The sequence below is a fragment of the Poecilia reticulata genome, linkage group LG15 (assembly GCF_000633615.1).
Source record: "Poecilia reticulata strain Guanapo linkage group LG15, Guppy_female_1.0+MT, whole genome shotgun sequence".
Classification (NCBI taxonomy): Eukaryota; Metazoa; Chordata; class Actinopteri; order Cyprinodontiformes; family Poeciliidae; genus Poecilia; species Poecilia reticulata.
Window position 1 is genome coordinate 15,152,635 of NC_024345.1, and position 22,822 is coordinate 15,175,456.

The following is a 22,822-nucleotide window of genomic DNA, read 5'->3' on the forward strand; positions in this document are numbered from 1 at the left end:
TACAATCAAGTGGATAGATTTTGTGAATAGTAACCAAGAACGTTGTAGATACAGGGAGCTTCGCTGGTTTGTCAATAATATTTGCCAGATAATTAAACAGCCTTGGGAAGACAATGATAAACATTGTTTACAGAGGGCTGATCCCTGGCAAGCGCCGAGCTTTGTATCATCGCCATCTCCGGAAAACACACGATTACCCCGCTCTCATTACGGATATGATAAACGACGGATTGCGACACGTCTTCGGATTGCTGAGAGGACACAAAACGAGGGGAGGTTAGAAAAAAACAAAAAGGAGTGAAACACACTGCCCCTGTAGCAGAGGGTACAGGTTATCTGTGTTGTGCTGCAGATGAAGCAGGAGTCTTTGCACATCTCATACCAAAACTGGTAGAATTCAAACATATATGACGAATTCCAGCTTCCACTGTTCATTAATTCACTTTTTACTCATACTTCATCACCCCATGGCTTCCCCATCCCTCTCCCTTTCCGTCTGTGTAAAGTCAATTCCGTTGCCCACCAACCCGTCTTTCTTTCTATTTTTTATTTTTTTTATTATTATTATTTTCTTACGGTTGGTGTATCCACACAGAGGTTTAAATATGCCCCTTTATCTGAGCCGCCCAGGCGGGAAAATGAAAGGGATGGCGTTCCTTAGAACCCTGGGAAAGCGGCTGGCTCAGTTGCCAGTGTCGAAACCGAGGGGAGGGCACTGAGCGGGCAAACACACCACACACAGTAACACACTTTTCTGCCACAGAAAAGAGAAATTGGGAAGAAAAATAGTCTTAGTAAGGCAGTGAGGCTTATGATTATATGCCAATATGATTTAAGAGGCTCCCCATAACAACTATGACTGGACGGGGAAATTCAACAGCTAGTGTACATCCTTCTTCCTGCTTTCCAGAACTACAGGGCCTCAAATCCCCTTAAAATTTTGTCTCATTTTGACACATTACAACCACAAACTTCAATTTATTTTGAGGATATCTGAAGTGGTAGATGTCCAGAGTAGAGAATAGTTGTCAAGTGGAAGGAGAGTGATCGTTTTTTTTTTCTACAAATAAACATTTTTATTAATGAGTCTGAAATGTGCAGAGTGCGTTTCTATTCATCCCTCCTAAGCGAATCGTTTGTAGAAGCACCTTATGTTCCACTTAGTAAATACCCAGTTTCAAGTTAGAATGAGCTCTAGAGTTGGACTGAGCCTACAAAAAAAAACACACACAATGCAATTGAACCTCAACCATTCTATTGTATCTCTGGATATATGTTTATGATCTTTCTTTTTGCTACAGCTACAATCTCAAGTTGTTTGAAGCGCAGAAAAAGTTTTTCCTCCAAGCTGTTCATCTCCACATCAACACAGATCAGCTTTTGTGCTCCTGGTTTCATCTGACAAGAGCAACTTCTGTCATATGTTTTCAGTTGATGCTTCATTTGACTTTTGCTAAAATTTAAATAGGACTTCCTATAGGTTTCTTTTAACAGCAAAAAAATTAATAAAACAATAGTTGTCCCATATACAAATTATCTGTCCTGATCTTTGGATCTCTCCAGCTCCTCCAGCGTTGCCATTGGCCTCTTGGATGCTTGATGGTCAGAAATTGCTATATTGCTTCAATGACAAATTGGGTTAATTACGAAGGCTACTGATTGCACTGAATTGCCCGTTTACCCTAAGATACCTTAGAGTAAACGGGCTAACTACAAATGAAACTACACACTTATCGAGAGCGTTGTTAGTGATAATCTTTGAAAACTATCGATGTATATATCTTTCCTTCAGCTTATGAAGAAACCAAATACAATTAAGTTTGTAGTTGTCATAAATTAGTAGCTATGGCCTGTTCTGTCATCCATGGAGATCCATGTGAGACCAGACTGCATTCTCCTTTTAAAACCAATAAAGCAGGCAAACAATAATTGCCATTAGTAAATCTTTGTTAATTTACGTTGTCAGAAAGCAAAGACGCATGTCTCCCTTGGAGGGCACGTTGGAGACATTTTGACCGCCTTTACAGAATATCAGCCATCCCTGTGCATCGCCTGCGCATCCTCCAGCAGAAAAATCTGCATCAGCGTGCACTCCTGCCGACTAGACAAGGAGACTGTTTATAGCACAAATTATAACCACAGCATTGGGTGTTTTATTTTAGAAAAATGATTCATTACGGTCTTGGAGCTAGACAAAAATTGCAAAACGCTGTGGAAAGAGGGTAGCTGAAATAAATTCAAATCCTAGAAAAAAAAAAGAAAAAAAAAACTCCATAAAGATCTATTGCTGGTGCTGGTTTAAAAGCACAGCAGGTTATTGACTCCTGAATCCTGCAGGTGCAGAGGTTTTTCTGCCAGACTGGTCGGTTTGCTGCGCGAGCGGGAGGCAGGAGCTCAGTCCTGTGGGGCTGTCTGACAAACGGAGTCATGTGGGATACTGTTTAAGGCGTGAGCGCCTCTTGGAAGAAGCTGCAGCGGCTTGCAGGAATGCATCTGTAACTAAAGAGAAAAGGCAAATACAGACGAAACAGTAAACCCACCAACCCAGCGTGAGCAGGGACTAATTAGTGACTGTACTTACAATTCAAAGAAAGGGGGATGAGGAGAAAGGAGAAGGAGGGGATACACAAACAAAACACACACTCACACATACACCCAGCACACAGTTGGAGGATGAGGACAATGAGTTTGCTTAGCTTAAACGGGATTTACAAGCCAAACAGACACACGCCAACGCCACTCACTCAGACACATAATATTGCTTTTGTGACACGGCCCTTTTCTCTCTCTGTCAAACCAGCACACACTAGCTCAGCCCTGCTCTGTGCAGATTTCATCAATGGTCCCCCCCAAAAAAGTGAGGGAAATTCCTTATGATGGTGAGAAGTCCTTAGTGCAGGCGGTTCTGGTGGGCAACCAGATAGATAGAGGGAACATTTTGTTCCTCCTGTGTGTTCTTTGACTCTGACTGTTCCCATTGAGGCCGAGTGTCAGTTATGATTCAAGGACCCCGGTCTCTCTCCGGAGAGGGGAGGGAACAGGACGTGGCCATTGTGACATTCTCTGAATTTGTCATCAAAGAACAAACATACAGGAGACAGAGACAGGGTGGACCAGAAACTTTACTCTCCCCTTCCCTGTGCTCTGCTACAGCACTTTGCAAGACTCTGAATGCTTCCTGAGCCTTTTAAAATATGCCCCGTAACAACCACAAACTTCAGGGAACTTTATTAAAGTTTTATGTGATAGAACAATCTGTGGCTCCAGAGCCATATGTGGATCTTTAGCCCCTCTCACATCAGCTATTAACAAGTTTGGCTTAAAAAAATGGCTGGTTTTAGCAATTCTTCTGTCTGAATAGCCACATAAAAATTATGATTAAATTCAATGCAAGTCAATTTTAAGAAAAATATACAAAACTTAAAGAAAGAGCACTTTTTACTTTTATGTTTTTCTTTGTTCCGAAAGCTACAAAACTAATTGCTGTTATTTAAAACCTCAAAACAAAACACAGTAAATGTATGATATCTATAGATATAAGTTTTAAAACAGTCCAATCAGTTGTATGGCCCTGGATAAAATCCATTTGTAGAGGATTGGGTATAGGAAGGTCTCTTAGAGATGTAAAGTTTGCGGACCCCATTACAGACCAACACAAAGTCGGTGACAATGGTAAAGTGAACAAAATGAATGATAGAATGGCTCAGTCAAAGTCAGGATTTAAATCCGAGTGACATTCTGCTGTAAGACTTGAAACAGACGCTCTTCATTCAATCCATCTGAGCTTGATCTATCATGCAAACAAGTTCAAAGAATGGCTAAAAACTTCAGCATCTATGTGTAGAAAGCTGTGACAGACTCACCCCAAAAATATACACTGAAGTTTATCATTGTCACGTGACAAAAAGTGGAGAATTTAGAAGGGTATGAACACTTTTGCAAAGCACTGTATGTTCTTATTGTTTTTTTAAAAGGAAAAGAAAAATCACTAAAAAGGTCTCATTTCTCTGGTGTTGGCACCGTTCAAGGCTGAAGCAGCGTCTCGTCGGGAACATTTCGATTTAATGTTTTGTCTGCGTTAAACAGCGACAATTAATTTCAAGGTAACGGCAAGTTTACCGTGATATAGTCGTGGTTAAAACACAATTCGGAGCCTGCAGCTGGTATAATCTACTTCTCACAATGGACTTTAACAGCACCAGCACCCCACTCAGCACTCCTGGGACTCGTCTACAGTAGGTGGCCAAACAATGCCGCCCATCTCTCCATGAGGTTAAATGCCTTTCTAAGGGACTCAGCATTATTCACAATGACTCTGCCGCCCTCCTCCCACTGCCTTGCGAGTTCAAACCAGCCCTGCCTGAGCCATGAGCAGAAGACGGCGGTGAGGAGCACGCCGCCAAGGCTGAGGTTTCCTTATCCCGACGTCTAATCTTGGTCCATTTTGGCTTCCTGTAGGACGCTGATGTCATCACAGTCAGTCAGTGGGATGACTTATTCTGACTTATCTGCTGGCCGCTACATTTCTCGTGTATTAGTTGAACCGTGATTACCAGATTTTAACTGGACGAGGGAGCTTACCGGAGGCTTATTACGATTGGGAAGAATTCCAAGGTCTGACACAAGGGAAACGGGCTCATAAAATGCCTGTATTTTCAAAACAACACAATTTTTCTAATAAAAAAAAAAAAAAAAGTAGAAAATGGTAAAATGCAAAGCAAAAGATCGACCTAAAACAAAAATAAAGCAAGATTTCAGACAAAAACAGAGACAGGCTGGCTTCCCCGCTGGACACAAGTGAGTGGGTTCATACTGAAGGCGAGACACAAGACTAAAAAGAATCTGTGTCAAGAAAAAAAAAAAAACTTTGCAAGCATTTTCACAGCACTTCTTTAAAACGGCTCAAACAGTGAGATGAAATGTCGCGTGGCTGTCAAAACATTGATTAGCGATCGGCAGGTTTTTAGCACGTTCAGCAGGCTGCAGCCGCACAGAGAGCAGCGAGGACCGTGTGTGACTTCAGTGAACTGCTGAGCAACAAAAAGCTAATTACTGCAACATGTGCAATTAGTTGTTTTCCTTGAATTCAAATTACCACCTCGCTGCTTCGCAGAGGGCTCAAAAGCCGGGGTTCAGGATGCTGTAGTGCCTCTGTGCACATTGAGCAGACGTGCCTGATGAATTGTGCAGGCGATTTATGTGCTGCAACTTGTAGCAACCTGACGTTATTTCTTGACACAAACATCTAATACTTCGTACCTTCGATGTTTACCAATATGGTGCTTAGAAGGGAATATTTTCTATTTGTCTACTTGTTTGGTGAGGAAACAAGTATGTGATTGCAAGCAAACCTTTATCTTCCTCATACTTAGCTACAACTTGCAGTTCTGTTGTGTTTTTATCTCAGGTTTCTATTAGAATTCCTGACTTAAATTTCACGGGTTTTAGTAATTTAGTAACAATCTGGACTTTTGTGTAAATCTTACATTACCTTGTTTGGTTTAATCATCTGTGCGCTTTGCAGACTACAAAATAACACAAATCTTTTTACTGAGCTCAACAGACTTTCATTGTGGAAGTTTTTACTGCAGGCACACTGAACCTTGGCTCCTTTCAGTGTCAGAAAGATGTTTATAAATGAATTCTTTATGAAGCACAAAAGATGTACAGATTTTCTAGAAAGAAAACTGTATTTTAGGTCAGGGAATTACATTTCTGCAGACACCAAAGATGCTCTGGGTTAGAGCAACTTAGCATGCCTGTTTCCTGGAAACAGACATAGAAAATATTGGATTAGTAAATATTGGGAGTCTTTTGAATAAACTCTGCAGGAAAAACAAACAGCGACTGCTGTTAGTAATGCTAATTATGCTAAATGCTAAAGACAGCTCAAAATGGCAACTCTATAATGGTTTCTGTTTTACTGAAATCGTGTTTTACTACTGAGGTGTGTAACACAGACTGCTCTGACACACGATGTGATGATGACGGTAATATAAATAATTAATGATCAGCCAAAGAATGGTTTCTTAAGACTTATTTTATGATTGCAATGGATGAAGTGCCAATCTTAACACATAATGGTAATTCAGAACATTTTCTTCCTAAATATTAAATTAGACACCATAGTTGTTTATTTGAAAATAAACACATTTTTTAAATTATCTTGCAAAAAAAATAACATCCCTTACATTTTTACGTATGAAGAAAAGAAAAAAAAGGTAATGAGCTATAATCTGTCTGGGAAAGGAAACACAGAGTTTCCCCCAGTGTGTTGTAAGCCTGGCGGGCCACCAGGTTTTACTTGTGCTCCCACCAGGCTTAACATTGCTTATTTATTTTTAAATGTTTGCATTTTTTAAGGCTTTATAGTTGGTGTTCAGATATTAATCTTCTGATCTTCCAATGACACATAATTATCAAGTGATATATTCAAATTTCCTATCAATTTTCAACATTTTTTAATTCAAAAACACAATGAGCCGCTGGATGAATGACTGCTGAGCACCCCAACCACTGGGCTTAGCAAGTTTTTTGAGGGAATCCTTGAAACATATGATGTAATTTTTCACATTTGTCTTTATCTTTATCCTTCTGTCCAATAATTCAGAGATTTCACGGTAATTGTAGATTTTCTGAGATACAGAAAAAGGCATTGCTCTACTTTTACATTTACAAAACAGGTTCAGTTTAAAACCCTGATCCAAAAATCTAAAAAAAAAAAAAAAACAGAAAAATAATTTTAGTTTTGTATTTGTGTCTTTATTTGTGATTTTCTCATCAAGTTAGTAAACAAAACAACCAATGAACTAACAAGCTTATGATGATCTACATTAAATATATTTTTTAAATCTACATTTCAAGATAAAAAAAAAAAGCCCTTTGTTTTTTTTTTCTGAAATTCAGAATACTATATTTTTGTTAATTTAATAGGGGAAAAAAAAGACTGTAGACTCCTACGTTTTCCTTTTCCATACTTATCCAGACTTGGAAAAAGATCAAATTGTATCCCAGACTTTGCTAGACTTTCCAAGCCCTGCGTGTTAAAGACGCGAGCGTTTCCCGCCGTATTTCCAGTGTGACCTCTTCACAGTCTGGCACTCTGGAGAGCCAGAGAATCCAACCTCACAGAGTCTGCCTGTATTTGCTCCCATCCGTTGAGCTTTTGAAAACATCCAAATTTGATTTCAGAGTGAGTCTACAGGAGACTTTAGCCTGTTTACTGAATCAGATGCTTCTCTGTCTTGTCTCACAGCCTGCCTGCCTGGCTGGTTGCAGAGAGGCCCCAAGAAGGACAACAGACGGAAAGAAAAGTTACACAGGCACACCAACACACACACACACATTTCAAACCCTTGCAGATTACTTTAATTCCTCCTCCTCCTTTGTTGCCAATTTATTTGGTAACCCACTTTGAATGGATGCATCTTCGGTTTTCAAGTTTTTCTGGAATGAGTTACAACTCCTTTTGGTTCGTCAGAAGGAGGGTTTTAAAAGAGAAAGAAAAAAAAAATCTGAACAGCAGCACTAATTAATGTGGTGCGCCTGACAAGTGTTGCTGCTAAAACAATTTCATTACATCACCAATTTAAATTACAGAGGAAGGAGACACTGGAGGGTGCGCTCGTTCTTAGTGTGTGTTTACACACTTTCTTAGACAGACACAAAGAGGGAGTGGACGTAACGACATGAACACCTGCAATCCAATGCAACTCTTTTGCAATGAATACAACGGCAAATTCAAGAATTAGAGGCTTGTTGGTGAAATGTTCGGAGCTTTATAACTTGTATTTTTAAAATGAAGACAAAAACGTCTTCATCACGTTTTGTGAATTCGAAAACACTTTCAGACTGTTCACTGTAAAAAATATAGGCATTATTAGCATTTATATAGGGTGAGGTATACCAACTAATTTTGTATATCAGAGCACTTGCACAAAGGTGTGACGTGAGGTTCACACCTACAAACTGAGGCGTTTGCAATTGAAAACAAAAAAGGCAGATGCTTCCAGATCCACCCACAAATGTAAATAGTTTTCAATCTGAAGGCACAATAACCACTGTAAAGTTTAGCTAAAGTGTTCCAATATAGTACATTAGGGAACGGCAGGTAATTATTATTATTTACCAGAAAAATAACAGATAGTTTCACTTTGCAATATTTAACCATCAGAATGACTTTTAAAATGTGTTAATTTTTTTAACAAAAACAGGAAACAGAAAGGAATGTGCTGTTTAAAAAAAAAAAGATCATCACAACAAAAACACAAAAATTTTAATTAATCAAAAAGATCAATATCATTTTATTTACAGATCCCTCATCAGAAAGTGCTTTGCAACTGTTCGAACAAAGAAACGAGAACGCAAAACATCAATCCTGCCAAAGCCGCTAACACAAATAAACTAATGATTATTAGACAACTAAAATAAGCGCCATGTAAACTACAGAACAGATTAAACAGAGTTTTAAGGGGGGGAAACGGCAGCAATAAATGTCATAAATAAAAAAATTAAAAATGTAATGAAAGCCTTCAATTGTGAAATACTATAAAACTGCCATCTAGTTTTAAGACTTTATGATGAAATCTAAAAACTAGAACATCTGCACTCTCCGCCGCCCTGATCTTTTGAGTGACGATAGAAAAAACAGGATAACAAACAACCAAGCAACAGAAATAAACTCACCAAAAACAATTACATAAAATTTCTCTACAGCTGTGAAAAGGCATTGCATGTAGCACAACAATGAGGTTAACTAGGGCCATGATAGCTTTACTTTCAGATTCAGCTAAACGGCATGTAAACTTATCCATCAGGTTTCCGAGCAGAGTGCTGACTCCGGCTGTCACAAACAGTTCACTTGCACTGTCCCAACTTGGTCTTTTCAAGACTCCATGATATTTCAGTTTTCTCACGGACACTTTTTTTATATTATCTGACAGTTTGAAAGAAGAATATTTGCCTTCTTTTGTTAAACAGAGCGTAACAGCACTGTTACAAGCATTGTACTTAAAATGATGTCCTATGTTTTGCAGAGTATAACAGCTGTTGAAAACCTGCACTTGAAGAACTAAAACCCACAAGATCATCTTCATACATAACGTGAGTAATTTCCAATAAATCATCCAGTAAATTCTTATAAACACAACAACAACAAAAATAGGTGGGCATGAGATTATAAGGATATAACTAATTAAACTTTGCTTGCTTCTTTGGACAGGATTTTACATTTTACAAGTATGTACGTATTATATTGTATATTTGTTGTAAGTATACTGGTTAACTAAAAGAAAGTATATTTTAAATATCTGTAACCTGAGCTTATTTATCAATAAGATGGATTTGGAAATATATTTTTGCATCAGATAACAAGAATTACAATGGATGTACGTTGATGTGTGCTGCAGGACCAGTAGCTATTCTCATATCCTCTTGTTTTGGGGTTTTTGTTTTGTTTGTTTACAGGAATTATCAAGTACAAAGGGGTAGGGGCTAACGGTAGGAAACGGGGTTCAGGCTAAGAATACAAGCGCTACATCACCCTGTCCTAAACTTCAGCTGTCCTGTAGCAGGCTGCAGGGTAATGAAAGAGCAGCAGTCTCCACCTCCTCCTCCCTCTCTCTCCAGCCATCCCTCCTCCCATCCTGAGCTCCCCCCTCTCTCTCTCTCTCTCTCTCTCTCTCTCTCTGTGTGCTGCGCTCTGCCCTGGCTGGCCTCACATCCAGACGGCAGGAATTTAACGGGGATGGTCTGCCAGACTTAAGACACAGGGCTGCAGGCTGAGACCAAATGAGGCACTGCTGGTTACCAACACAGATACTGATTTTGGGTTTTGTGCAGCGCAAACAGGATGTGCAAACCAGTCTGTGGAGAAGGATCAAGGGTGGGTGTGCGCTGCAAGATTTCAGAGTGGGCACCAGCTTTATGGCCATCTGGACACTGTCTAACTGTAATATTAAGGGTACAATAAATACGCTTTATTATTTATCAGCTTGAACAAATAATTTTAAAAAAATGGATTTGAAAAATGTTGCAAGAAGGACTTTGATCCCAAATGTCCTAATTGACCTCCTGCTGGGAGATTCTGAAATTCATTCAGTAAATAGTGTCATGCATTCAAACCGAAGTGCCAAACATCACAGAAGCTGCATGACAGGTGTTGTATAACACAGCAGAGAAGGAGTAACACTTGGACATGCCAGCTAATTGCATTACAACAGGTAGCCGATAATAGCCTTGATGGGAGTCAACAAGCCCAGACACACGGCTGACTGTTAGCTAAGTGACATACATTCAACCGAGCCATCAGCTGATCGACCGAGAAGACACATTAACACACACACACACACACACACACACACATAAAATAAACCTGCAGCCACTCTCTTCCGAGCATATTTCCACAGCACTGTCCGAATGCAGTCACCTCCTTTTTAAAACAATCCCAATAAACGTTGCCGCTTCAGCGCAACTCGTTCGCACGGTGTTTACATACAATGGAGGAGGCAGTCTGGCTATTAAAGCGCTCCGTCGCGGCTCACGCAACCAGAATTTGCCCCCTTGACACCAGTTCACCAGCGGCTGTTAAAAGGTTTCCCGGAGGTCAGCCTATTGTTAGCAGGTAGTGGCTGTCCAGAAGCCCCACGTCCAGCATTCAAACCTCGCTTTGCAACAATAATTTAGGAGAAAATAACCAGGCGCGAAACTTACTTTCTGCTCGAAGCTGAGAGGCAAAGCCGCGTATTGTTCCTCCACGCCGCGTGTTTACGGCGCTCCGCTCCTTCGCTCCCTTCACTTCACAAAGACGACGTGAGAGAACCCCGAAGACGGTGTGACTGACTGACTGACTGACTGAATCAACTACCGTAGAGCACCGCAAGTTGAAGTGTCAGATTACACTGGCTATTCAGTTACCAGAGAGCCGTGCGCGGTGGTGGGAGGAAAAAGGCGGCCTAGATTTCCTGCGGAAGGACACCAGTGGTTAGACGTAATAGTAACATTATAACAATACCTCTGCTGGAAATATGCCGTAATTAACTTCTGTGACCTGTTTCTTCATGCACATATTTTTCAGCCATATAATTATTATTATTAGTAGAAGTAGTAGTAGTATTACTACAGACATAACATTTGTTAGTGATATGTATTTATAAATAGGCCTATATTTATTGCTTTATATCTTTATATCTTGGTTTTTACCTGAATATTCTTTACTTGTAATTATTTAGTCATTTTAAAGACACGTGTATATTTAAATGTTCAGGTTCATCTGAAAATTAGCTGAAAAGCTAAGTACTTTTTTCTATTTTTTCTATTTTGGACATGAATTGAATACAAAAATGTAGCAAAAAAATGAGCAATGGAAATTTACAATAGTTTTCAGTTGTCTGTTAAATGTTGCATTTGACTGTTTTATTTTTGTTTTGTATCGTATTTTATTTGTTCAAAGTCTGGATTACTCCTATCAAGATATCAACATTTCATATTTTTTTGTATTTATGTTTTTGCTTTTTAGCTACATTTGGTATTACATTATTTTTGAAATATATATATTAAGGCATTTGTACACTCAATCTGTGTACACTCAAAATACTATTAAAACAAAGTCTTTTGGAGCATGATAGTCAAGAAACAGCCGTACATAAATGATTATAAATGCGCCCACAAGAAAGGTTATTTTGGCGTGTAAATCTTTGCATACTGGGCTCCGCTCCAGCAGCTCCATACGCCGGTTTCCGTGTTTTGCTGGCGGCCGTCCTCCTGTGGAAGCCTCCGAATAACAAAGACGTGTTTGAGAGCAGCGGCAGGCTGGGCTGAGCGCTGACGTCAAGGAACAATGTCTCTCCTCCCGACACGCACGCACCCTCGCGCACACACACGCGCACGCACGTTAGCACGCAATCTCTTTACTTCCCCTGTGTTCCCAGTCTGGCAAGGCTGAACTGCCCCAGAGGGAGGGCCGCTCAGCTCGCAGCGCATCAGATAGAATCATTGACTCTTCATGCGGTTCCTACACGCAGGATTTCTGTAGTGTGCGTGCACGTTGGGGTGGGAATAAACAATCAATGGGGGCATAGATAACGTAATACCACGTAAACCATAAAAAGGAAAGAAGAAAAACAAACAAGCGAACAGGAAAACTAGTCCTGCACGTGCAGTGTGCACCAGACACGCACCATACTTCCTTTGGCTCAAACTTTTGGATAGAAGATCACCAACGAAAGTGATAACAATTGGTGTGCTCAGTTTACGATTTCACTTCACACTGTGTCACAAGTCCAAGGGTCAGATTTCTGTTTGCAGTTACTGGCTCGGGCACCTCTCTTTGAAGGGAAGGAAGTGTCTGCCATCCTTTTAGCTTCCTGCCTGCAGGGTTTCTGACACTGATGCAGTGTACAGCCTGAGCAGGCTATCAGCAGTGAAAGGAGGCAGGCGGCTGGGTAGCCATGTGGGTTGGGTGTGGGGTGGGGGTCTGTATCAATGTGTCTCAAGGACACCCCAGCCCTCTGGTCAAAGCAGCCATGACCACTGATGGGGACAAATGCAACTAGTGACATCAGCTGCTTGGGTAGTTTCTCATTTTTATTTCAGGGAAGCATATTTCTACAATGGAAATGAGGTTAGCAGTCAATGTCACATGCTGTATCTGGGAGCTCATGTTTTTTCTACCTTTAAATGGCCTCTGAGGATGACTTATGTCAATGTGTCCTCACTCTTTGCTCTTTGCAAGCCTCTCCTTTTGCAGAGGAGCCATGAGAAAGAGACAAGGAAAGATTTTAACAGTATCTTGAAAAACGTCTTGAGAAAATTTGGGTAAAACCAAGAGCACCCATTTTTGTGATGGTTTTTGCATTTCACAACATGTGATTACTATTGAATAATTTGGTCTTTTTAACAGTTTAGTTCCCTAAACTATTATAAAGAACCTCTATTTGGTGTAGAATATGTGTTTCAAGATTTGTCAATCTAAAAGTACATTTTTTTTTTATCTAGATTTAATTAAATGCTACTTAGACATCTTAAAAACAATGAAACATCCTTTAAGTTTGAGCTAATTTAGAAGCTGTGGAGGGTTGTGGGAGACGGGAGGTAATGTTATTGAAGCGTAATGTTAGCATTCTCCGGTTCTAAAGTAGAGTAATTTTGCTGACTTGGAATCAGCAAATGACATATCTCTTGGTGACTTTTTCCACTTAGCTTTCAGTCTGTTAATACTATCTCATGTTCTGGTTCATCCATCAAGTTTTTGTTTTATACTAACTAAAAAGCAATAGGGCATGCTATGGGTGTCAAGGGCCTGCAGCTGGTCAGGTCATCCTGCGGTTCAGAAAAAAAATGTCCTGTTGCCGAGCTTTTTGTTGTGCACTTCACCCTCTCCAAATAATTTAGTCAAATGGCTGCCAAGAAGATGGATGGATTTTAATACATATGGGTTCAGACTGAATTGCGTATAATTTCACGTGTGCTGCATTTTAAACGTTAGGCGAGTGCGTCAACGTAAACCAGAAGAAATAAACTTTGACAAGGTTAACCCACATTGTGTTTTAGCAGATCAAATTACCATATGAAAACAACTTAGTCTTCAACACATTAATGACAATCAAGCCAGACTCGTTTTCTGACTTTGTTTAAATTCTAAATGATCCTCATTTCTCTCTGTCATCTTTCTGCTCCTGACATTGCTTCTCTGTCCTGAAGCAGCAAGGGGCGGGGGGAGTGATGGATGCTTCTTGTAGTTACATGATGGAAGGAGAAATTTAGTTGCGCTGAAGCTCTCTTGTTTACATGAAGGTGGGATGGTGGTCGTACTGTGCAACCCAGTTGTTTGCACCAACAAAGTTCTGCAGCGACTGAGAACCCTAAAAATGAAACAAGTCACATTGTCGGGAGGGACTGACACCAGTAAAACCGTCTCTGGTTAGACTTGTGGTACTGTCTTGGTAACAAAACTCTTTCTAAAGTTTGTTCCAGTAGACTAACGGTAATATGACTGTTATAAGGGCGTCAATCCAAAACAGCCAACCACGACATATCGTACCACATTGTTTCTAAATCACTTTAAGAACTAGGCTGAACAAACTACTGAAAAATTACACAAGATTAAAAAATGCAAGCTGCTAAAAGAGACAAGATTCCCTAGTTAATTTTAAAAATACATTCATGTCAGAATGTTCTGAACAAAAAAAGACAAGCTCAAATTAACCGAAAACAGAAGGTGAAGAAGAAATTTGTCCAGGGTTTAGTCGCAAACGTTTGCACAAGCATTTAAAAAAGTTAGTTTTTTTTTTATAGAAACTTGCTGAATCATTTAGATTTAATCAGAACAGTTCCAGCTTGTGGGTCTCATGTTTAAAACGCAGATTCAAATGTAAGCATGCTTTCAAGATGAAGATGTAGTAAAATGGACTTAATTTGTGTAGCACTTTTCTAATCATGCCGACCACTCGAAGCGCTTTATGCCGGAGCCACATTCAACAAGTCCCACTCACTTATGCAGGGCACAGTCATACACCCATACAAAGACCTGTAGGCAACTTAGGGTTAAGTGCCTCGCAGAAGGGCACATCGAGATCTGGCAGGAGGAAGCCACAACTTCCGGATTGCAGGATGACTACTCTTCCCACTGTTGCCTCTGAGGCATGTAGCTCAAGTTCCATGAGATAAGTTTATTTGAAAGTCACACTATGTGAAAGAGAACAACTTCTCCTCTGTTAAGAGACATAAATTGGTGATTAATTGTCAAGAGCATGGCAGCAGGAAGAAATTCTTTGCAGCAAATGTGGAACGCAGCTGAATAGAAAAATGGGAGATGTCAACAAATTTAGGTGGTAAAAAAAAATCCAAATTTAAGAGAAAACAAAAACAAAAACAAAACAAAACATGAAGGAAATGTAATAATAGCTTAATGTCTTGTGACCTGAACTGAAAAAAAGCTGATTTGGCCAACTGTGTTTACCACTCTGAAATGAAAGTTCAATTTCAGCACGCAAATTTATGATATTGCTTCTCTCCTACACAAGGACTGAAGAGCAAAGGTCAACACAGGATATCCTGCAGGTGTTGCTCTCATGTCAGTTCACAAATTTTAGCTTCATTTATCACGAGATGACAAAATGGTAGTCAAGGAGAGTCAACTCAGAGCGGTTATCAATGTTCTTCAGCAAAAAAATAACCTGGCAGTCAACTTCATTAAAACAAAAGAAAATGTTTGGCTTTTGTCAACAAAAAAAAAAAAAAGAAAAAGAAAAAGAACTGGACCAAGACTGAAGCCTTGATGTATTCCTCATGGAACTCAAGTAAAGGCTGATAGAAAACGCACTGATGCTGACACAAAAGATTTACAGTGTGGGACTGAAACTAGCAATTACTCCAGTGCAGAGATAAGGAGCTTCAAAGGCATCAAAGGAAATTGTTGGGTACAACAGCACAAATCCAAAGTCGTCTGTTGCATATTTCTTTTTCATAGTGATTGTTTCTTCAATATATAACAATGCAAATAGATTACAGTTCTCTAAAGCCAAGTCTTAAAATAGTTTTTCTCTACCAAAACTATAACCAGTGGACATTTACGCAAAAGTCATGTAATGTCCAAGAGTATTTCTATGAGGTCAAAACACATCGAAAGACAAAAACCAAAAACACAATGTCAAAAGATACAATGACAACACCACAGGAAACGTATTTTTTTTACTGTTATTTTTTTAGTTTATTGGAATGCTGTATTTTTTTAGTTGTTTGCTTTGTTTTCATGAAATGTTAACATGTTTTCTGAAATCCATTGTTCTTTTGTTACTTCTTGCAAAGCCAAATGTATCTTTTCACTTGAAGTTTTGCATTCTGTTTGTTGAGTTTTATGACACTGAATTTAGTTTTGCAGCTTTCCATTTCTGTTTAATTTTTGTTTGTGTTTATTTTTAGAAGATTTTTTTTTTGGGGGGGGGGGGTTGTTATTTGTTATGTCTCTTTGGAGCATTGTTGTTTGCTTTGTAGGCCTAGTGTACTTTTAAAATCAACAGAGTGAGGAGAGAGAGGGTGCACGTCTTGAGCAACTGATTCGATACAAGTGACATAAGAACATTTTGAAAATTTCAGCTTAACGGCTTTATTGGAGGAGGTGAAGCAAGGGTTAATTTTCTCGATATGTCGAGGAGCTGTGGGGTCAGTAAATGGATCCTCTCCTGCGGAGAAAAAAAACAGAGGAGCACTATTTTAAAACAAGACAAGTGAAGTCTGGTTGAGTACACCATTGATCTCTTCTGGCTGTGAGAAGAACGAGGAGCTGAGCGACAGAAACAGGGGAGGAGAGAAAGCAGATAATATGACTTGCCGGCCTCTGGAAGCTTGGACAGCTTTTATAGACGCTGCCGCTGTCTTAGTGTCTGTGCTCAATCCTTTTTCTCTGTTTCTCTTCCGTGTTTCTGTGAATGTTGACCGGGTGGTCGCAAGACAGCACGGGGCCCCATGCTGACTGGCCTGACTGACTGCGGGGAGCAGAGGGGAAATCAATGAGCGCTCACAATAGAGTGCCAGCATCCAGACAGCTAACAGCTCCCCGAGGCCACGCGAGAGAGGTGGTGGAGGAGAAGAATGGAATGATAGAAGAAGGGATGGGGGGGGGGCGCGAGAAAAAGGTAGAGGAAGGTTGAATAAGGTGGGTGCTTTTCCTTTCTTTTTTTCTTTTGCTTTAATACATAGGTTGTTTCCTGGCCCATCAGTGGTTATAAAGAAAAAGCCCATTTGAAGCACAGAAGCACAGAGTTCCTTCATGGGTGTTCATGTCCACTAAGGCATGTGTATCTTAAGGGTTCACACACAGTTCAGGAAGCAAACTCTCAGCTACATCCGAAGCTTGACACTCGACTTATGAGATGCGAAGTCGAGAGTGGTGGTCCGACGCCCGGAGGGCGATGAACGCAACGTTATTTTTAGTCTGCTTGTTCTTTTCTTTATTGTCGCACAGTTTACTTTCTGCAAGCATGTGTGTGGTGCGAGCCCATTTTTTTTTGTTACATTATTATGCAATGCAGTATATGACCTTGGGAAGAACATGTGCCAGAGGGACAGAGAGAGAGAGAGACAGAGAGAGAAAGAGAGAGAGAGAGAGAGAGAGTTGAGTAAATGTGTGACCACTTCAACCTCTGTGTCATCCTTGGCTGCACAACTAGCTGCCTCAGTAGTCACAGAGCGACTCTCGTGAGGACTCAGAGTATTATTCACTCGATTTTCCCGCTTGTATGTATTGCATTAACACCAAATAGCAATGCAAGAGTTGAATGACAGAAACGAGGACTTTTTCTTTTGCCTGAAACGATAATTAACGCCAAAGGCCTACTCCAAAACGGCTCTCGGCTCCGATCTTTCTGTTGCATCAAAGAACCTGTAACTGGAGTTAAAATGGAAAACAGGCTGCCAGAGAAGCCACCTAAGCTAGCGCCTATTTCTCAGGATGACATTAATATAATAGGGCTGGTGCCCAAAACAACTTTGTATTGATTCGCATAACCTTTTAAGCCAGTCGATTGCAGCACTCTAACTCAGAACGCTGCAGCGTTTCAATGTTTCCGAGCGAGGATTTGTTGCATTGCTGTCCGGTAGACATTTTCCTGTTACGTCTTCATGCAAGCTGTGCCTTTCATGTAAAAATATTTAAAAAGTAGGTCAACAATAACCCCGGCGATGATAAGCTTGTCTCGTCCTGTTGTAATGTGCATTTACAGCTGCTTTGCTGAGTCATGATCCTCAGCAGGATTACTGCTCACCCGCATATAGACCGTCCCCAAAGACAGACGCTTTGGATTCGTCCGGCAGCTACTGAACACGAAGTTGGCTCAAAAGCTGAATGAGGAGCTGAATGCATTGCTAACAGTAAACAGGCCTCACCGTCATTTCATCTTGAATGAGGCCTCTTTATCTCAGATATTATAAATTCATGCCGGGAATAAAAATAATAAATCAAATTGCTCACATCTTTGAATTTTTTTTTTTTTTTTTTACATTTTCATGTACACAAACTTCATTGTATTTTAGCATTATTTCATTTTGTAGAGCAACACAAAGCAATATAACTACAGCTATGTGTTACAGAGGTGGAGAAGAAAGGTTTTTATAAATAGAAATCTGAAAGGTGTGGCACGCATTTGCATCCATCTCCCTTTTTTTCTGACACCTCAATGTATTAGTAATACAGAATATAATCCGTGTACAGATACAGCTGCACTTTGAACCTCTTGGAGGTTTGTTGGAGAACATTAGCGAACAATCATCTCCTGCAGACTGAGGAACACACCAAACAGTCGAGGGATAAAGTTGTGGAGAAGTCTAAAGCAAGTTTAAAAAACAAATATTTCATGCTTGCTGCTCTGTTTGACCCATTATCACAAAACAGAGTTTGAACTGTAAACTTACCAAGACATGTCCATCCACCTAAACTAACACGTCAGACATTAATCAGAAAAGCAGTCACAAAGTCCCTAAATGTTCTAGAGGAGCTACTGAGATTTATAGCTCATGTGGGAGAAGTTGGCAAAAAACTAAATCTTCCACACAAAGCTGACGTTTGTGAAACTTATGAAGGAAAAAGACTTTGTAAAAATAAAAAAATAAAAACAAAGACAAACCACACCAAAAGTTCACCCTAACTATTGTAAGGAAGAATGTGCACTGGTCAGAGGAGAGCAAGATTAAACTAACACCGAACAACCCCCTGAATGCAACCTCACTACTGTGAAACGTGGTGGTGGCAGCATCATGCTGTGGAGATGCTTTTCTGGCAATAGATGATAGGAAAATGTGTGGAGCTGCATGCAGGCTATTATGAAAGAAAACCTGTTAGAGGCTGCAAAAGACTTGAGACCCGGACAGGGATTCACCTCACAGCTGAAGACCAACCTCAAACCTACAGAGAAAAACAGTTTAGATCAAACCATTTCCATGTCTTTAGGATGGCCCAGTCAAAGTCCAGACATTTGTGCAAATGAGAATATGTGGCTCCTCATCAAATTTGACAACGCTTGAGCTTTTTTTGAGAAGAAGGATGATCAAAAATATTGGTGTCTAGATGTGTAAAAGCTAGTACAGACACAAGATTATGATCGCAGCACAAGGAAAGTATTAAATCAATTCGACTAAATAGCTATGCTCTGTTGACCTCACAATTGTGCACTGTTTTGTGCTAGTCCAATGTGCTTGTATATTGAAAAGGTCAATGGGTGTCAAAACTTTAGGAAGGCACTTTATATCTGTTTAATGCTTATTTTAGGACATATATCTGTTATTCAGGGCCCCAAATGATCACATAATCATATTCTGCATGTACAATTTGGAGCACGCAGTGTATGATTCTAATAGGCTTCTTTCATATGGACATTATGACTTTGAAGTGGACTGGAGTTGAAGAAAGCATTCGTGATGTTTAAACGCTGCATGGGAATACTCACAATATCTGCTTAGCATCTTAACAACAGACACACAGCCTGTAGCCTTCTTAAGAGCTTTAGTATTCCAAATCTCTGTGATTATATACATTAACAATGACTAATCATGTTATACAACCTGCCACTTCTCCGGCTCTCCAATAGGGCCGTGCGACTCGGCTCGCAGACTCTCGTGTGTCTCTGGAGGGGGTGAAAAAGAAAGTGCTTTGTGCCAGAGAGTTCAGGACGGTGCCTCGGAGCAGCAGGAGGAGGGATTGAGTCTCCTCCAGAAAAAATAAATAACGCCCTTGTCTGCAAAGTGACCGGTGCTCGCTCCCAGACTTTCAAGGCAGCTCGAGTTACTGTGGCCCCCGGAGAGGAGCAAACAGGTTGTGTCTGAGAGGAATACCTTCCCACACACATGACATCATTCCTGGGATGGCTGCAGCATTATATAAAAAAATAATAAATAACCGAAGCCTCTCAGCTCGACCAAAAGAGAAGCACACGACCTGATGTTTTCCAGCAAACCCGTCTGAGCACATGACTTGATCTGGTGAGAGAACTGAGGGAGCTGTCGAAGGTTTCGGTTCGATTGCTGATTTTTTTCAGGAAGCTTGTTAGTCTATGGGAAGCTTCACTCTACAATTGTTAACATTCAGGAGTCTGAGAGTGTCACCTCTCACACAGTGAAGTTCTTGATTTAATATCTGCACTCACTCACTCACTCACTCACTCACTCACTCACTCACTCACTCACTCACTCACACACACACACACACACACACACACACACACACACACACACACACACACACACACACACACACACACACACAAAGAAATAATGTGATCTTACAAGCCAGCCTTAGACATGAGTCTATTGTCTGGTTTGAAATTAGCTCCGACCGCCCTGCTACCAGTGAGGGTGGTCTCCCCTGGGCTCTGTGGATGACATTAAAGGGATTTGTCCGTGAAGATCCGACTCTATTACCGCTGATAATGCGCTGGCTGAAAACCACAGAGAGATCAGAGGGAAAAGTGTGTGGCTCACAAATTGTAATCATGTATATCTTAATAATCTAAAGCAAGCTCGGTCTGGTTCATCTGAATCACCAGACACTTCCTCTGCAGAGCCACGGGAGCTCGCAGAGCTTTAAATGCTGGGCCAAAATGATGTTTCTAGCTGATGGATGCATAGAAAAGTCAAAACATGTAAACCAAAACAAGACGGATACCACAGAAGACAGCACCACCTGCTGGTTGAGTCTGGGAAATGAACAGGGGCAGGAAGGTTGATTGGAGCCCACAGATGTCACTGATATGAACACATCTATGACTGTTCCTGCTTAGCATGCCCGAGAGGGACTGATTGAGCTGCTGCACACATCAAGGCCAGCTGCTGTGCTTTTGATGCTAAAATGGCAGGTTGTTAAATGTCAGTTAAATCCCCGCATTTAATAAAGTTTGGGTAATTGGGGAATGGTCGGGCCCAGTGCCTTGCGAAATGTCTCTTGAACCCTTTCACACTTTTTTTTTTTTTTTTGCAACCACAAATTGGGATTTTATGTAGCGGATAATTTCAAAGTGGAAGGAAAACATTCGGTGGTACAAAGGGTTTTACAAAAAGAAGTCCGAGAGTGGCATACATTTGTATTGAGCTCCTTAGATGACTTTTATTGGAGCTACAGGTGTGAGTGAGTCTTTCGGGATATTTAGAAACAAATTAGGTCTGAGTCTGGACTGTGTGTAGACCTTTCTAACACAGAAACCTGCTTTATTGTTAACCATCTCATGGTAGCTCTGGCTATATATTCATTGTTTTGCACCTTTGAATGTGTTTTATTCCCAATAGTAAGATCCACTCTTCATTCAACCAGCTGCCCCTGCTCAGAAAAATAATCTAAATAGATTGATGCTGTTGCCATTGTTTTCTTTTTTTTCAAAATTTTTTTTCATTTTTTTCACAAAGACGATTATGTTAGTCATGATCGTGGGCCAAAATTGAGGAGATTCAGCCTTTGGCAAACTTTAAAACCAGACATTTCTGTCAGCTTTGACGTTCTTATCAATATTCCACGAAGAACTGTAGAGTGCCCAATTAATGGTTGTCATGGCAACAGATTCCCCCACCTGAGCTGTGGGTCTCTGCAGGTCCTTCAGAGTTACCCTACCTCATGCTACAAGAGTTTGAAAACATATTCATGTCACACATTTTCCTCTAAGTTCATTATTACGCACAGCCTTGGTGATGTTCTTTCACGTCAAATTTCAATAACACTCCCTGCACTGCTGGTTGTAAATGATACATAATGTAAAGCTGTCAAAAAATAGAAAAAATTAAATAAACAAAACACCAGGTTGCTCCCGTTTTCCCTGACGAAGATGTTATGTGTCTTTCTGTGGTCATTCCTGCTCTCCACGATCTGTTGTTGACGTCCCTCTGCGACATGACGCAGCACATAACACTGTGCAAACATCTCAGCTGAGAATGGACTCTGGACTCTGGATCACCAGTGCGCTGTAAACCGCCACCTCACCCACATGTTGCCACATTCAGGACCGGCTGTACAAATGAAACAAAACAAAACAAACAAAAAAAATAAGTAAAATATAAATAAAAGCAAAAGGACTCATGGTTTTGTGGCAAAGGAGCTGCCCGGGTTAATCTGTGCGCGGCGACGACGACGACAGTTTTCTGTAACACCACAGCACCTGACCCCAAGCTCACCTCGCCATGGCTCCGTCTTCCTCTGGCTGTTTGGACTACGTTGCCAGGCAGTGGTCTCCGTAAACACAGCACCTGGCAGCTCCGGCAGGAAACCACCATGAGCTCTGTGGAAAATTAGATGCCATTACTGCAAACACGCCCGTTTTGCTCGGATAACTGGATATCTTCGCAGGAGTCGAACTGTGTCAATCTGTTCTCTTGTTTTTGTATGTTTCACAACAAGAACTCTGATTTTTTTCTTCTTCTTTTTCATCCTCAGCTAACCTCACTCAGATGAACTCCCAGCATCGGCTCTCATTCCTCCTCATTACTACAAGAAGCCTTTCACCAATTAACTCCCTCTCTAATTTACATTACAATTATGGCCAAGAAAGTGTCATTTACTGGACCTCCATGCTGCTTATACCCCGTCTCATCAATTTCCTGTTATTGTTGGCAGTTGAGCTGAAGCCCCAGTATTGATCCCTCACCCTGGGAGAAGATAAGGTGGGGGAATCGAGATGGATTCCATATCTATTATCTAATGGAATTCCTCCTCCCAGAAAGGGCTATGGATTTTCTGCCACTGAAGCTGTGAAAATGTGTGTCTGTGCGGGGCCTCTTCTGTGTGTGTCAGTATATGAGTGTCCTCTCAGAGAGCGGATAGTGACTCTGATTTTTGTTTTTTGTTTTTTGTTTT

The 22,822-nt window shown here is 40.6% G+C and overlaps 1 protein-coding gene and 1 long non-coding RNA gene across 7 annotated transcripts in view; one reads left to right on the forward strand and one right to left on the reverse strand.

The window, feature by feature from the left end:
• zmiz1a (zinc finger, MIZ-type containing 1a) overlaps positions 1-10,898 on the reverse strand; it is a 124,796-nt gene extending 113,898 nt beyond the window's left edge. For 4 of the 5 annotated variants that reach the window (XM_008429481.2, XM_008429482.2, XM_008429478.2 and 1 more), the window contains exon 1: positions 10,711-10,896. The gene's annotated coding sequence lies outside the window, so the exon portion shown is untranslated. Of the gene's footprint in view, positions 1-10,710 lie in introns of all 5 variants that reach the window. The other variant, XM_008429483.2, reaches the window with a different exon arrangement.
• LOC103476830 (uncharacterized) lies at positions 7,062-22,801 on the forward strand. Of its 2 annotated transcripts, none has more exons than XR_535556.2 (3): positions 7,062-7,313; positions 9,036-9,102; positions 22,403-22,801. It is a non-coding gene; the product is annotated as an uncharacterized LOC103476830 (long non-coding RNA). The 2 variants fall into 2 exon arrangements; XR_001777366.1 differs by lacking the exon at positions 22,403-22,801 and adding an exon at positions 9,466-10,690.
• Positions 22,802-22,822: the final 21 nt, after the last annotated feature.